Below are 6,232 nucleotides of genomic sequence, written 5' to 3' on the forward strand. Positions count from 1 at the left end.
TTTTTATTGAAAATTTTTTTATTTCTATGGAAGTTTGATTATTAACACAGGTAAACCAAAAGTATCACTAAGATCTTGCTTAACTGTTGCTTTATGTTAAAAGTAAAAAAAAAAAATACTTTTTCCTACCACTAATCCTAAGTCCAAGTGGCAAGCTCCTTGTTCCGGATTTTTATTTTTTGGCGCCTCCATAAAATCGATAGTGAATAAAAATATAGGTGGCTATCAGTACTTTTTTTTGTGTGTCACGAATACAGCTTTGAATGGAATCAAATTTTGAAATAAATAAAACTTAAAAGGCGTTTTAGCATGTTAAAAGTATATAGGTCGATGGCTAATTAAATTTTTCTGCATTTTGTATTATTTGTAGTTTTTTCTTTCAAATTACTCGACTGTTAACTGTTCTACACTTTACTAATATATAAAATATTTACATTATTAAAAAGTTTTGACTATTATCATCATTCTGTGTATCATTCGGACTTCTTTAGGTGTCATTCTTGTTGGAGTCAGGTTCTATCTTTGACAAATGACGTCTAAAGATGGCTTGAGAGTACTGAGTGGTCAAAGCATGTCCAAAAGATATAACTAGTGTCTGTGCATATATATATATATATATATATATATATATATATATATATATATATATATATATATATAATTATTTCTATTTTTTATTTTTAATTATTTTTAATACCTACATATATAAATATCATTGACAGATAGCTTTTATCATATTTTACCTATACACGGCTGTATCACATTTTACCTATCCATAATGATATATAACAATAATAAATAATTGAAGGGACACATTTTAATTATTTATTATAAAACCATTTGAATTAATACCAAGCCCTTTTGTGTATGCAAAATCTGCCATCTTGGACCAGATCTGAGAATTTGCTTTTTCATAATATATATATATATATATATATATATATATATATATATATATATATATATATATATATATATACTAATCCTTCATCATCCGTGCGTTTGGCGGAGGTTTCCTTTTTTTTTTAATTTCCTACTCTTTGCATATATTGGGATTTATATCTACAGTGAACTCTGATTCAACAGTTTGGTTGGAAGTTTGTCTGTTTTTCTTTATTTAAAAAAAGAGTCAAGAAAACTCATAAGAACAAAGATGAGAACAATAAGATAAAAACTAGAACAACTTTATTTTATAACTCCTGCCTCCTCGCTTTTCTTTCCCTTTTACTCCTGCTTTGGTTTGGATGCATATCTTATACATTGACTTCTTATTCACATATTTTATTTAGCTCAACCACAGACGTCTCAGTTTTGCCATATAATGGCTTTTTTTTGTAGTGTGGTAGAAATTGGCGGGTGCTTCTAACTGTGATTCATAACCCTAGCCCTCTCACATACACACAACCACACACACCCATACACACACACACAAAATGAAAATTTTGACTTCAAAAGTATCTTCTGAAGGTAGTCAGTGTTTATAATTTTTATGATTTATTGTATAACTTATAATAAACACTGTTTTGACAGCTGTAAACAACCATAATAATTTTATATGCCGCTTGCTTGAAATTTGATTTGAAAAACGTTTTCAATCATCAAAATCTCTTCTTTATACATATATATATATATATATATATATATATATATATATATATATATATATATATATAGCATAAAATCTATTATTTATATAATGTTTCAGTATACTAATTATCTTCTTCATATATACGAAAACCATGAAAAAAAGATTTTCATGTTGGAGATAGTTTACAAATGAATAAGAAAAGACAATTGACTGAAGCAGGAAAAAAAAGTTGTAAAAGAAAGAAATTAATTTCTGGTGACATCCCCAAATAATTCAAAACAAACTTAATTTGTCTTAAATTTTAAATTAATTCTCTCGGTGAGAAAGGTTTTGGGGATTGGATTTTGTATTTTTTTTAACCCTCACCTCTCCCTCTTCAACTCCTACTCATCAAATGATGTGATACTTGTGATTCATAGTAGTAGTAGTAATAGCAATAGTAGTAGTAGTATTAGGCAGTGCTGACATCTCACCAGCATTTATGATCTACCTACTATTTTCTCCATAGACCCCTATGTCTCTCCCTGGCACAAACTCACCTATGCATGCATCCACACCAAGACGTCATTCTTTTAATTCACACACAAAACACAACACCAAGTGTTATTATGTATAACAAAGAGAACAAAAAAGGCCTACCTACTACTGATAATATGACTATTGTTATAACTTTTACACTTATTATCATTATTGATAAATAATAACTATTATTACTAACTACTATAATTCCAATTATGATACTGAATCATTATAACTTATAATTTATATAACCACATCCTGTCTGTAATTGATGGTGTATATTTGGAAATGGCCAGCAGGCAATTTCATGATTGTATCTCGTTGAAAGGCATTTAATAAAATAAACTTATTGTCATTCGTGTACTGTGTTGTACTTTTGTAACATGTTGTTGTTTTTTTTGTGGCTTTGTGTTTTATTCATGCAGGAAGAAGTCCGAATAGGAGGGATTGTTGTTGCAGCAGTACCAATTACAGATGACCACAAGAGCAACAACAGCAGCAGCGATATGGAATTCCCTTCCATGCTACATTTTCTGTTTATTACTAACTAGCCTGGGTACCCAGTGTTACTCAGGTGTTTTTATGTTTATTTTGAGGGGGGGGGGAAGAAAAAAAAGAAGTGTTGTAGTAGGCAGGCAGGCTTGAATCCATAACGAGAAGATGGAAAAGAAAGTGAAGTAGTGTGTAAAGGTGTTGGTTGAGCAAAAAGAAATAAAAATGAAAGAAAATTGCGAGTGCAGAATTAAAAAAAAAAAAATTTGGAGTAGTAAGTAGGCTTGAACCCATAATGCGCTAGAGGAAAAGGAAGCAAAAAAAAAACGGTCTTATTGATGCACCCACTGTGATTGTGACGTCATGGGCAGTCGAAATAACGTCATTTTTGCGACATCGTTGATGTGAGGTTTGAATGACTTGCAAAAATGTCAGCAAAAAAATCGACCCCTCCTTGTAGAAAAGTGCCCAGGTGAAGGAATTAATGTTTTTAGCCAATTTTTCGATATTCGTCATCCAAAAGGTCTAGCTTTGAAAAGATACTGATCTTGTGAAAATCCGTCGCCTCTATCAAAAGTTTTAGGCAGACATACAAACATACATACATACATTCATTTAAACAGACATGTGAGATTTATATGATAGATGTATATAGAAGTACATCTCGCATCTCTAATGTATGACTTTTGTAAATGATGTTAGGAATGTGCACATCATTTATGTGATATGCCATTTTAATGACAGGCTATAGACAAAATCAACATTTATATTTTGCTGGAATTTAGCTAAAAAGGAAGTTTCACAAATTCTGTAACGTTATTTTAATTGCCGGACACCCAATGAAATTGGCAGGCGAAAGAAATATAGACACAAGGCAATAATCAAAAATCCAACAACTACATTTAATTCAACAAAAAACAAAAAAAAAATCTAACGAGGAATAATAAAGTAAAATGTTCTTTCCGGTGAATTCCAGCATCTTTTGCAAAACAAATGTCAATAATTTTAAAAGTCACTTATCTGCGCACACAATCATGTTTTCTTTTACCTAATTTACTTAATCCTTTTTATTAAATCATTTTTCTTTTCCTACAACACATATGCAAATTTAACTCCAACTTCTCTCTGCAAGAATCCAGACTCAACTGATTAAACCATTCTTTTTTTTTTTATTCAAAACTCTTCAGTTTCAAAGCAGATAAACGATTCCTCACAATTCTAAAGCCCAACATTTTTACACCTCGTCAGTATGATTGCCATGAATTTCGCCTCTCAAAAATCGTCTGCCAAATTTTCTCCCAGTTTCCTTTCTCTTTCTCTTTAACATTACTTTCTATCACTAATGTGTTAGCAAAGTAGAAGAAAGATAAAATGCAGTTTGATTTTATGTTTGGATGAGATACTTCTGATGCTGTAGTATCCTGAAATAAATGAAGGGAAATACCTTGGTAAGAAGAAGAACCTGTATTTTGCTTTTGTGGATTTAAAGAAAGCTGTCGACAGATTGCTAAGAAATGTTATCTGGTGAGCTTTGCATAAATTAGGGGCAAACAAGTAGTTGATTAGGGTTGTTCAAGCAATGTACAGAAATGCTTAACATCTTGTTAGAATTAACAGTACTGTTACTCCTCAGCCTAACATTTATCGGCAATATGAACTGGGAAAAATACATTGAGGACATAGCGAAAGCTGCTGCAAAGAAGGTGGATTCCTTCTATTAAGCTGAGAGTATCCTGTACCTTTACAACCTAATTGGTCCCAAACTATCAGCTAGGCTTCAGCCACTGTCCCATTGTCGAAATGTTGAATTTCTCTGTTTTACAAGTATTTTAATGGTGGATACTCTGACGAACTACTAGCCCTTTTACCCCCTCAAAGTAAATACTCCTGACAAACCCAACGAGCAACAAAATCCCACCCCTACTCAGTAGAAATCCCCAGATGCCAGGAAGCCTTCTACTCTGTTTCTTCCTCAGAACTACTAGATTTTGGAATTCCCTTCTGGGTTCCTGTTTCCCCGACTGTACTGACATGCAGAAGTTTAAGTGTAATGTAAATAGACATCTTACTGTTAAACTCTCTACATAGTACTGCTACAAATTATGTCCCAGATAGTAGCCCCTACATCAAAGTGGCACTGTGTCTTGTTTGGTGTGAAAATGCAACAAAAAAACAAACATTTGCTGGTATTAGACTTGAAGACGACTATGTTGTTGTCAGCAAGAAATCTGTCCTGTAGTATTGTATTCCACAGATAAGAAGTTATTAGAAAGAAATTCTGCTTATGTTCGGTTTTTGGTATACAAAGGAAGAATGGAAAGTTCTTTGCAGTTGTGATGGTAAGACAAATTCTTGTTGGAATGTCTTATCAGGAGAAACCAGAGATTGGTGCTCGGTATGTTATATTATTGTCTAAAAGTTGATATGGGTACTTGGGACGAAGGGTTCATTCTGATGTGTCTACGTGTCACTAAATGTCTGTCGTTGCTTCTTCACTATTTGAACCCTATAATTATGTTGTTGCTGTCTATTTATGATATATTCATATATAATTGTTCATATGTGTGTGTGATACATGTATTTTAGACATACCTTCCTATGTAATTGATCTTGTCCACCTGGAATTCATCTTATTCTTGGAGAGGAGGCTGGAACCGGTTTGGCCGAATATTCATTCACTTCCAAGAATGCTGGTTTGTTTTATATAGTTTTTATTCACTTTCCAGGCGTTGATCGCAGAAGAATGGAAAGTGAATATCTTTGCTTGCGTGGTTAATTCTAAATCGCCATTCTGAGACATGTCAGCCCTCTCCCCAGTGAAGGGGGGGACGACCTGTTAAACCGTCCGCTCTGCTCAATGTCCAAACTCCAACTCTCAATCATCTCCAGCTTACCTGATCATGTGGTAGCATACACATAGTTTCGCCAGCTGACCAGATGTTTCCGGTAAACTTATCTACAATATGATTTACCATATTTTGACAGTCTTTCAACATTCATCTCCCATCCATCTCTCCAGTTAGATAGATAGATAAATAGATAGATCAACACTTTCTTGTGTTCGACCTACTACATAACAAACTGAGCATCTTCCATGGAAATAATAATAAAGCAGAGAAACACTAGCAATGTCTCTTCTGCAAGAAAGAGTCTGTAGAGAAGAGAAGAGATCATCTCCCACTAGATTGCTAAGTCGATTTTGTACTCTGTTAAGGCAGGAAAAAGTGCTCTTAGTGACATCTTTCCTGATATGGCAACGGTTCTCCATCATAGGACGTATATGACTCTTATACAGGTAGAGGATTGCGCGAGGAATCAAGTACTATCTGAAGTTATAGAATGATCGAACCATTTTCCCAGTAACCTCACCAACAGATTGGATATAAATCTTCCATTCATTCGAGGCTTTCATTTCAATTAGAGCAAACAAGGGAATTCCTGGTAAGTTACTGCCTACGACAAACACCACCTTAAGAAGGGCAGAGGTACAATGATCGAAACGTTATGAAAAGAATAACAAACGAGTATATGTCATTGAATACTTTTCTACTGTTTTCCTTTGTTTTAGAAAGTATATGTTGCAGCATCTTTTATATAATTAGAGGGTAGATATTTGCTTGCTGCCCACCTCAG

Source organism: Euprymna scolopes, chromosome 19, assembly GCF_053919585.1.
Source record: "Euprymna scolopes isolate OS-2025 chromosome 19, ASM5391958v1, whole genome shotgun sequence".
Classification (NCBI taxonomy): domain Eukaryota; kingdom Metazoa; phylum Mollusca; class Cephalopoda; order Sepiida; family Sepiolidae; genus Euprymna; species Euprymna scolopes.